The sequence below is a fragment of the Cibotium barometz genome, chromosome 38 (genome assembly GCF_041138505.1).
Source record: "Cibotium barometz isolate CiBa-2024 chromosome 38, ASM4113850v1, whole genome shotgun sequence".
Classification (NCBI taxonomy): Eukaryota; Viridiplantae; Streptophyta; class Polypodiopsida; order Cyatheales; family Cibotiaceae; genus Cibotium; species Cibotium barometz.
In genome coordinates this window covers 1,103,666-1,116,082 of record NC_141083.1, presented here as the reverse complement: position 1 = coordinate 1,116,082, position 12,417 = coordinate 1,103,666, and positions in this window count along the sequence as shown.

The following is a 12,417-nucleotide window of genomic DNA, read 5'->3' as shown; positions in this document are numbered from 1 at the left end:
CTTGGAAGACAATGCAGAATTTCCTTTGTTTGCAATCAAGACATTATCCAGATACCTTGGGGCATATCCCATCAGGTGGAATGCAGACAAAGTCATGCTTTTGGAGAAGCAGTTAGCATTGCGAATCTTTGGGTAGGGCCCTGGAGTCTATGCACTAAGGAGAGTAAATATTACTTAGCCTATACTGCTTATGGATTGGCGTGTGGGATTAAGGATCCCAATATGCTAAGTGATGATGGCAAAAGGGAGCTTCTGAGATTCACAAAACCGAGGGTTCCTCCAGTTTGCCAATTTACAGGATGTTGTAGAGTCATCTTCAAAAAGGGCAAGGCTTCATGCACCCAAGGATGTTAGTGAGCAGGTTAAGGAGTAGTATATATTCCTATCTCTTGTAATAATATTCTCTCTCGTGTAATGTCATGACAGTTTTGCATATGATCATTTCTGAATTTGAAATGTTAATCATGGATCTATGGGTATCCAAATCTTCCCATTTCTTTGTTTTGTTACTCGCCATTCTCCATGCTTAATACTTGCATTAGATCTCCTCCATATATCTTGTTTCTTTCTTTATTCACAAGTTTTACTCCTTGATTAATTTGGCATGCTTTGAACTGCAGCTTCTTTTTGGCTTTGTGTACAAGCTTCCTATATGTCCACTGTGATGTAATTCCTCTAAACTATTAGCTTTTTTTGCTCCTCCACCATGTCTTGTATGATTGAAATACCCAGAGTATGCTTGATAATGTGTTTTCTCCATTCCCTAGGTTGACCATATTGATAAACTACCATACTTCTTTGCAAGATGGTATATAATATGCTTCAAGAGAATAAAAGAATACATTAATTAGTATATTTTTTAATATATAGTATAAAAACTAGTTTAATACATAATCAATCTAATACCATATAGTGGGTGATGTGTTGATCTATCCATGCATCAATCATTGATCTCTTGAACTCATCTAGCACTGTTTGAAATATCTCATGGTCCTCCTTTGTCCACACTTTCTTGTCACAGAACTTAAACATAGTGTCTAGAGATTTCCACACCGTGGCTTTCCGTGTTCTTCCTTGACCATTGTCTGCATGGTCTACTACTGCATTGTGAATGTATTTTATGATCTGTTGTATTTTACGATCTGCATTGATCGTCTTCTTCTACGACCTTCTAGTGTTGGTTCAAATAGAAACCTTCTTACTTTAACACCCCCAATGGAAGGTTTCTTAGGTACATTCTTCCCATCCTTAGACCTTTTTTTATCTTGTTCAATTTTTGCATGTCCACCATGCAAACCAATGTCTGATAGAACTTTCTCCAGTGCTTTGATGGATGTAACCTTTGTTGTATTGGGTTGTAGAGTCCATGCAAAACATATGTATAAAAACAAGAGTTTTTCAATGATTTTGCAACAAAGAGCATGCATTGTACAAATGATTTTCAATGATTTTGCAACAAAGAGCATGCATTGTACAAATGTGGACCCTTAACAACGGAATATCGTGAATTGGGTCTTTCAAGTGCCTATTCGGTGCCTTCTTCCAATACCTCTTATATCAAACACCTTTGTACTGCACATGCAATATAAGCAGGGACTTTTTGAATTGGCACCCTTTGACACATTGTGCATACATTTCAGAGTTTTAAGATCACCCGCCATATGCCACTCCACCTTATATTGTCCCATGCCTTCCACATCCAAGATTTTACCATTTCTCTGCTGCTCGCTGATGATCTCGAGTATCGATGTCTTATGAAAGACCCAATGTAGAACATCAAAATTCTCTGATTCTACTTGATACATAAGAAACATAGGAATGCAACACCCATTAGTGTTTTTTATATGTAATTCTTTTTTCACAAACATATCCAAGTCTAATAAATTTTACCTCAAACGATCCTAACGACAATATATTGTTTTTAGATTGAACACGTGCTTGTTCATCATCAGTGTGATGGTAACCCTTTCTAACTTTCTCTCCTTCACAATTTGACACTCATCAAGCTTCAGCACAAATTTGAGGACACCATCACATTCTTCAGGGAGTAACTTCAAACAATTGAACAGCATATGATTGTAAGGTTTCCACGTCGTAGAAAATATTATTGTATGTATTGTAGACCACATCTCCTGTTGGTGCAGCATAGGTATCTTCAATATGAAATGGGGTTCCTAGTGCTTGCAGTACCTCTTCATTTACTTGTTTATGCATTTTTTTTTACCAAAGAAGGATTTGGCAATAATGATCCTTTCATACTAGAATCCTGCAAAGTCTTATAAATGGCTGAGTACCCTCTGTGTGATATACCAGTCTCATTAAGTATTTCCTAGATGTCCTGTGGATTGAGTTGATTATCTTTGAAAAAGTCATCTATCTGCTTTTCATAGACCTTCTTATATTTCTTCTCGTTCATCAATGCTTCTGCATACTGGCGATCTAAAAGAAGACTTAAATGTGCGCTTGAAGGTTCTGTCGTTGATTCTTTATCAAGGTGCAATAATGATCTGATATCATATTGAAATGTAGAAATTGATATACATGAACATATGCAATAATGTTTGCTATTCATAAAATATCACAATAGAAACAATAAACCAGCTAATAGAAAGGAGCTTACTTGTTTGATTGCACGTATTCTCTTCTTGATGCCACCACCTCCTAACTTCATTTGCTCAATATCCCTTAGTTTTTTTTGTCGTTTACGGAGACCTAATGAGGTCTGCTTATGTCTTAATTCAGACATTTATTTTTCAAGCCCTGAAATGGTTTCCTTATTGCTTAATAACTTCTGCACACAATGCTCCATGGTTTTCTTCAAATGAATGTTCTCCTTCTCAAACAAATCTCTTTCTAATTTAATAACATTGCTTGTTGCTTCCAAATGATGTGTATATCCTAGGAGCCCATTATAGCCATCTCCAACAAAGTTAAGCAAGGATGTCGTATTCCTATATGGGGGGGTGGAGTTTCTAAAAGGGTCTTTTGGATATAACCTCCCATCAATCCATAAATCTATGTTTTTCTTCCCTTGCATCCTCAACATTTCTTTAGAAGCTATACACAAAGTATTAGATTTATTTCTCTTACTTAGAGGTTCATATTCATGTTCAAGCTCGATGTACAGGTTGTAAATGTCTCTTTTCTCTGTATTCCTCCTTGCTCTTGATCCCTTTGCCATCCTCTTGATTCTCTCTGTGTTCCTCCTTGCTCTTGATTAGTATAAAAATTTGAATGGAAAGAGAAAGGTGCCAAAATAGTAAAAAGAAGTAAAGAGTCCAACTAATTTGCAAGAAAAACCTTGATTTTAAAGGTACCAATACTTGCAAACTTTGATATGTAATAACTTTGAAATTTGAGGCAAAGTTTCTTGTAGAAAGGGAAGTTGAAAACCTTCAAAATTTGAGGTGAAATTTCTTGCAGGGAGGGAACTCGAACTATTTTTGGATGATCCTTGGTTCAAATTTCAAGAAATATTCTATTTCGGCTTGTACGTAGAGATTTTGAGATATAAGCCATTAAACTTGGAGAATTGACCAATTCATTGTTCACGTAGGACATATAGTACATGAACAGATTGAAGACTTCGAGAACTGGCAATATTCTATCATTTTTATGTATATTTAAGAATAGAAATATATCTTCTATATCTCAAGAAAATGCCAAGAGAAAATACGCCAAAATCAATTTCACCTTATTTTTTAGGCTTTTTGGATTATCTCTCTAAGCTTAGTTGGCACTTCTTAGAGGGCCCAAAGTTGAGTCCAAAATTCCCCTAATGCTAGTATAGTACTATGCACTATGTACTAAAAGAGTTTTATACAGTGTACTAACAGTGTACTAACAAAGTACTACACACAATTGAGTCATACATGTGTAAAGATGTTGTGTAAAGATGTCGTATGTACAGGTAGAGAACTATGTTCAACTACATCCTCTATGTTTGTACTAATTTTTTACTATGACTTGCAAGAAAGAAATAGTAATAGAAACTCGAGATAAGTATCAAAATGTAAAGTACTCTCTAGACTACTAAAAAAACATGAAATTATACTTTGTCCCATGCACTTCTACTATATTCATATGACAATGAGATGCTGTTGTGGCATGTGAAAAAAGATAGCAAAAAATAGAAAAGATTCAAACATGTGAAAAAGGAGGAAAATTGCTACTATGTATTGATAGAGTACTATACAATGTACTAACAGAGTACAACACATAATGGTGTCATACATGTGTTGGACTATTAAAGATCTAGTATGTACATGTAGAGAACTATGTACAATTACATCCTCCATGTTTGTACTACTTTTTTACTATGACTTGTAAGAGAGCAATCATAATAGAAGACTTGGGATAAGTATCAAATGTAAAGTACTCTAGGCTACTAAATAAACATGAAATCATACTCTCTCCCATCCGCTTCTACTATACTGATATGATAATGAGATGCTACTATGGAATGTGAAAAAAGACAACACAAAAAATAGAAAGGATTCAAACATGTGAAAAAAGAGGAAAATTGTAACATCAAAGCAAATCATGCATGAAGTTGAAGATATGTACTAATGCCACCTCCCAAAAATGGATAGGATGGACTTCATACTGTTTGCAAACCAACCCAATTTCTCTAAATGTCTTTCTTATTTACAAAGATCCTAGTATTACACTTCCAAGAATCCACAACAAGGTCCACTACCTTTGGACTCAAACAGTCAAACCTACGTTTGCGACCACCCCAGGCCCATTTGAAATCTACACCATGGATGTCAACCTAGTGTTTCTTCAAACACCAAGCTTGAATGTTAAGAGCCTTTGCAACCTTAATCTATCACTTATGTGAATCTCATGGCTATAGTTTACAATCATGTGTAGTGCAGCCTCTTGGTAGCCAACTTATCTTTGATCTATACTCTTTTTACATTAGAAAGAGAGTTCTTAAAGTTCTTGAAAATTGCACTTTTGATGTCCATGATGGGAAGATGGTAGCTTGTATGACATCTTACATTTTGGGGTGTTGCAAAACACATTAGCTTTCATCCCCAAATCAAAGTTGAGCATAATTTGTTTAAAAGTTTGCACTACTAACAAGGCCAACTAATGCATTTTCCTTTCCGAGGTAGGTGGCTGTCGTGAGTTCTAGCTTTCATCTGCCTCTTGGACACTTGAATTGAGAATCTTCATACTATGGTGCACTCAAATCTTCTTGATCCATGGAACTTGCTTGTAAACAAAAAGAAAAGTAAAGCAATTTAGATCATGCATCTTGGTTGATTCTATTAGGTACATGGACCTGATTTATTAATTTATAATATAAAGCAGGGTAAAGATAATAATGTAGCACTAGACACTTTGGTATATTACCTACGTATTATTGAAATTATTGGTGCAATCCTGAAATTACAATGATTAAAGAACAAAATGGACTTTAATATAGAAGGACTAATTGATTAGACTCCACTACTAGAGGTATCAACGGAATGTCGGTCGCGTGTCGATATGCTTGTCGTGTTCTTTGGAGGCAAGTATGTGGAGGGAATTTTTGAAAAATGGAATATACCGACGTCGATTCTGATGCATATATCGACACCCACACCGTAGCACATACCAAAGCCCATACCGTAGCATATACCAATGTTGATACCACGACGACTGTAAGTTTTTAGTGCAAAAAATGCCCATTTGCTATTGCGTTTTCCTACACCTGATTTGTTGCAGGGTATGCCCCCCCATCTCTTCCCCCCTCCTTCTTCCTTTCCTTGCTTCTTCTTGTTGTGCATATGTGTGCGCGTATGTGTGTGTGTGTGTGGAGAGAGGGTGTGTGTGTATGTGTATGTGTGTGTGGCTAGTAGATGTGCTCTCCCCACCCTTGCTTCAAGAATGTGTGTGTATGTGTCTAGATTGTGTGTGCATGGGGAGACAATGTTATGTGTGTGTGTGTGTGTGTATGTGTGTGTGTGTGTGTGTGTGTGTGTGTGTGTGTGTGTGTGTGTGTGAGAGAGAGAGAGAGAGAGAGAGAGAGAGAGAGAGAATGTAATTAGGGATATGGTCTAATTTGTGGGCAATGTGTGTACCTAGCTACAATTACAAGCAAGATTGCCATTAGATCTACTCTCCATCGACTTCAATCCAACCGTCTTGATCACCCCTTAAGTGAGGTATGCAAATCCATTCACCTCCTTTCTATTTATTTGTGAGCTTAATTTTTCTAATGTTATGTTAGTATAGCTTTTAAAAGCTATGTTAAACAAGATCTGATCTATGTTAGCTAAGCTTGAAATTTATGTTAATTCAAAGCCATGTTAGACAAAGTATGTGAAGAGAAAGGTTTTGCTAAGTCCATACTCAAAACATGTTAGTGTAAGCACTTGTTACTATATGCTCATAAAATGTTAATGTATGCTTGTAGCTATGCTATGTTAGTGATTTTGTTAGCCTATGCTCATGGCATGCTATTCTATGTATTGAGGCTATGTTAGTTGAGGCTCAAGAGGGCTTAGTTATGTTAGTGCTTGATACCTATGTTCATGAAGTTAAGGCTATGTTAGTGTAGTTAGTTAAGGCTATGTTGGTCTATGTTAGTATATGCTAAGCTAAGTTAGTCTAAGCATGGTAAAGCTTTGTTAGTCTATGGTCAAAGCTAGGTTAGTCCATGCATGCGGTAAAGGTTCTTACACCTTGACCATAAGCTTGACCATATAGGCAGCACAAGTAATAGGCAAAGAAAAGCATATAGGCATAAGCAATATAGGCAAAGCAAAGCATAACCTTGACCATATGGGCATAAGAAATAACCATAAGCTTGACCATATAGGCAGCACAAGTAATAGGCAAAGAAAAGCATAGGCATAAGCAATATAGGCAAAGAAAAGCATATAGGCATAAGCAATATAGGCAAAGCAAAGCATAACCTTGACCATATGGGCATAAGAAATAACCATTGACTCATTGAAAAACTAAGGCAATGGTGGTTTCTTGAGAGATATGACTTGAGAGAAGCTTTTATAACTTGTGCTTTGTTTCATGGTCATGTTATGGGGTATGATAATGATTAAAGAAAATACTTGCAGAAAAAAGATTAATGATGCTTAAAAGCTTGATTGTTGGAATAAGAGACTTGGGCACAATGAGTTAATGTAGTTAAATTAAAGCATAATGAGTTAATGACTACGAATACATGGTATCCACATTCCAAGGTAACTTCTAGTATCCACATTCCAAGGTAGCTTCAGAGACTTGGGCACACTCCCGCATCATTTTTCTTCAAATTAATTTACTGATTTTATCGAGGGATGGGATTTCCCCTTTGCCCACCCCACGGAGCGAAGCTAGTTTTTTTTTTGTCAAATTGCTCTCCATACAAAGGAGACACTGCCAAAAAAATTTCAAAAATTTTACTGGCGAGAAAATCAATGACCCTCTTCGAGACCCTCTTCTGGTACTTCTCGTCAAGTAGAATCTTTAGCATAATTAAGAAGACATGGGCGTGTCTCCTGGTTGACATGATCCGTAGATGAGATTACCTGTGATTTCCCAACAAGGCATTAACCATAGCTATAAGGTATAGGCATAGGCATTAACCATTAGGCATAGGCATAAGGCATCAACCCCATAACCAAAAACATAGTCATAGGCATTATAACCATAGACATAAGGTATAGGCATAGGCATTAACCAAAAGCATAAGCATAGGCATCAACCATTAGGCATAGGCATAGGCATTAACCAAAAGCATAAGCATAGGCATGTGGTTATAAATTTTCTTTATGTATTTGCACATGCTTTGGAAAGAGGCATCATAAAGAAAGAATCTCAAACCATCTCATTAGTGACCATAGTTCTACATCATACATAGTTCACTTACATTTCTTACGCATTTTGTGGTGCCACTTTGGAACGGGAATGGGAACAGCTAGCTCTATGGAACGTGTTCCGCCATTCCAAGAGCTTGGAATGGCGTTCCCTTGTGACTATGTGCTTCATGCATGCTTTGCATCTAATGAACACAACACTCAAGCATGCTTTGCGCATATGGCGTTTAAGTGCTTCAACATATAAGCAATTCATAGCCTTTGTTGGAAATGCCATATGAAAGCAAGGACATCGCCTTTGAATACATGGCCAATTGTAAATTTTTGCAGAGCTACACTAGATCACAATGTTTTTTGTGGAGAAAAACTTGGTTTGGCTATGGCACAAGGGGTGATTTCACCCTTGTATTAGCGCCTCCTATCCTATGGAATCATTAAGGCAAGGCTATGCCATCTGCTCCACAAAAAACATCCTATTTTGTGGAGCAAATGATATAGCCCAGTAATAGCCAACACATCATCATCATTCACAACCTCTGTTGGGGACACACAACATATGCAATTAAGGACATCTCCCGTAAATACATGGCTATTATTAATTTATGTAGAGTTGTGTCGGATCATTATACCATAAATTCAATTTAAAAAAAGGCCTTGAAGGAGGCTGTATCAGTGCGGCCTCCTTCAATGCCATTTTTTTTTTTGGTGAATCGTGAGCTATATAGCATAAAGGAAGGCGATTGTCATGAATCTTAGCTGGCTAGAGGTCGTGGAGGTTTTCCTATGCACATCATTACCTGGCTACAATTAGTGGAGAGGGTAAGGGTGAAAGGGTGAAGGGGTGAGAGAGCATGAGAGGGTGAGTGGTAGAGAGAGTAAAAGCTAGGTTGCAACTAAGGCAACCTTGTAGCATAATTTTCAAAAAACAAAAATGTAATATGATTGAACAACTCACCTCTTCTTGTTATTAAATTGCTTTTAAAAAATGGTCTTAAAATAACTCTCTCTCTCCCCCTCTCTCTCTCTAACTCTCTCTCTCTCTCTCTCTCTCTCTCTCTCACACACACACACACACACATATGTACACATAAACCCACTCTCTCTCTCTCTCTCTCTCTCTCTCTCTCACACACACACACACACACACACACACACACAAATAAATGTACATACACATACATTTCTCTCTCTCTCTCTCTCTCATAAAAAAAATATATAAACATCACACACACACACACACACACGCAAACACACGTAAAAACACATAAACATCATCTCTCTCTCTCTCTCTCTCTCTCTCTCTCTCTCTCTCTCTCTCTCTCTCTCTCTCTCTCTCTCTCTCTCTCATATAAAGATGGGCAAGTAGAAAGAGGAGGATCAATACACACACATACACTTTGAGTCCAAATAATAAAAACCCATGTTAGTTGCATTTTGAGCCTAGCTTAAAATAGCAAGAGGCTTTGTGGGAGATCAATATCAAGCACCATGAGTGCTATCCATTATGCTATCTAGTTGCCATCCAAGTTTGGTGCTATTCTGATGTAGTTTTCCCCCAAAATGGGTTGGACCAAGAACTTTCCACGTAAATTGATATATATGTGTCTTCAAAAAATGCACCAGTTCAGTTACATAGAGAATATATCTAATAATCAATTATATTGAATATAGGTGATCATTACTATTTCAGAAAAAATATATACCATCATTCTAAATATTAAGTTTTCTTTTGTGCATCGTATCTTTGAATATTGGTTTTGGAAAGAATATATAATAGCTTGCAATTTTATAGCATTTATTTCAACCGATATGACAATTTACATTTTTAGTTGTTGTATAAGTGTTTAAAAAAACTAAAAAATATACACAATAAATAAAATATACACATTAGAAATAAAATACATGCATTTTTTTCTCAGCAAAAACTAATAGGTAATGATTTAAAATATTGTTATACAATTGGGATTCTAATATATTTCTTTTTGTTATTCGCGTAGTGGAGGATTTTGTTGAGGTTCAGTATTTCCCATTTTATCCTTGTTTCCCTCTAATTGTTTTGTCCTTGTTCATTATTTTTCTTTTGTTCTTGTGTCCTTGTTCCTTCTGTGTCCTCTAAGAGAAATGAGCAGAAACATCACTATTTTATGGGCCTTTGCCTAGACATAAACTTTCACTAGTTTTTGAAGGCCAATGGAAGGAGTTCAAGCTTGATTTTCCAAAGGAATATTTTGATTTGCAAGGAGTGTCAATGACATTGAAACCGCTCTCTCTCAGTCATGAGCTTGTGAAATTGGAGTCAGTAATTCTTTCTAATGGAGAAGAAGGTTTTGTACTAGATGCTGAACTTCACTAGTTTTACAAGGTTTTTATTAAGATTGGTGAGATTACTTTACACAGGATGATAATGAAGTCATTAGGGGGGAGATTACTCATGTCTTGAGCATGATTGAACTGCTACCCTTGAACAGTAGTTTGCATGTGGCTTGCAAAATGCAAAAAATATTGAGAAGGTGGTGGAGATTCCAATATCTTATAATGGGTACATAGCATATGATCTACCTCCTTATGCAACAAAGTCTGCAATGTTTGGTATGGAACAAAATAATGATGGCCACTCTTAGGTAGAGTATGTCACATGTAGTTGTGATTGTTTTGATGGGGCCGTACATTTGAGTAGATGCTCTAGGCATTTGCGATGCGTGAATATTGATTGTCGTTACTACTCTAGGTTACATTATCAGAATGAAACATAGTGGAAAAGAAGAGTGAAACGGAGTTGTGTACTCAAATTTTACAAATCATGGATTTTTATTACTTAAAAGAAGTTGCATGGCGTCTTTTATTTATGTTCACAATATATGCTCAAACACATGGAGCCGACAAAAAACTATTTAAAGAAATTTCTCCTGTACAGAGTGCCTTGCGAGAAAGGCCGAACCTAATCATCGGTGGACTCATGATTTGGCACTGGTCCCTTTGCAAAAAATATTCATAACACAAAAACTAAGAAATGGCAAGTGATGCAAAAATTTAGCATGGGTGCAAAGTGTAGAGTCCTTACCATATTGACCACATCTGTGCAGTTGATGTCGATGCCCTCTCATTCAAGTTGCTTGAGGAGGATATACATGCAGTGCTTTAAGGTGTATCTTTCCTTTGTATCATTCACTGCACGACCGACCACTCTTTCCTAAAAACCAACCATAAAAGTGAGTGAAATGTATAAAGCAACCATAAATACTTAACAAAAATGAAATGCACATTATGCCAACAAAAGTGAGTGAGTGTACTATTAATCCTTAAATAAATACTTAATAAAGCAACCATAAATACTTAACAAAAATGAAATGCACATTATGCCAACAAAAGTGAGTGAGTGTACTATTAATCCTTAACAAAAATGAAATGCACATTATGCCAACAAAAGTGAGTGAGTGTACAAAAGTGAGTGAGTGTACTATTAATCCTTAAATAAATACTTAACAAAAATGAAATGCACATTATGCCAACAAAAGTGAGTGAGTGTACTATTAATCCTTACAAAGTATGTGTGGAATGCATCCCAACCCATTGCTCCCAAGATGAGAGCTCCCTACGCTCTCCATCCACTTGGCTAAGGCCTCCTCTCGTTGCTTATACATGTGGGGATTTGCGTTGTGCTTCCCGCACTCCTCATCCCAAATCTCTTGTATACAATACCGGGGCTTTTGTCCCCTATCTCTACCTTGTGTGTAACGTCACTGCGCCAATGCTTCAATACATTCCCCAGTGATCTTTAGTCCATCTAGGATGGACCTCTTCATTGCCTAGAAATGGGCTAAATTCATTCCTAATTTGATTGACGATGTGGTCCTTATTTCCTTAATCAAGTTTATGCCATGTACTCATAAACATGTACTCATAAAGTCATGGGGGGAAATACTATACAACATAACTTATGGATTTGAGCCTTCATCTCATTGCCGCATGGAGCCCATGAGTCTCACACCTAGATCTTGCAATCGTGCAAAATTACATAGAGCCGCTTCTGAGAGCCATACCACTCCCAAGGTATGAATGATCCAGCCAACCACCAATGCATAAGAGCTCATAGGTGACTGACACTCACATTCACATCCCTAGGCACTCGCCTACAAATGAGAGCCACCTCTTGTTCATCATACCAACCGTGTCAAGAGCACACCCAGGATCATTGAGATGGGTTAAGTTCTCCGACGACCATCTTCATGATAGGATTCACCACTCAGATGGCACATGTTTGACATCACCTTAACAGGCTTCCACAATAATAGCATATAATGAATATAGTATTCAAACAATGTAGAAGACATGATCTAGAAATTTATGCATCACACATGCACTTCGAGATGAAGTAAACCTTCACAAGTCTATGAGACGTTCTCTGCTCTCCATCAAAACTTCAAATGTCATTTATCTAGTCACACATATCTTACGAGGTATCTTCAATGCCTTGATTTGATATCACTCGGGCTTCATTCTGGCTTCTCATTCCAATAATGATCACGATAATTCTTGCAAAATCTTGGCGATTTCTAGGGTTTCTTCTTATTAGAAATTTCTTTACAATATTTTTCTATAAGATCCC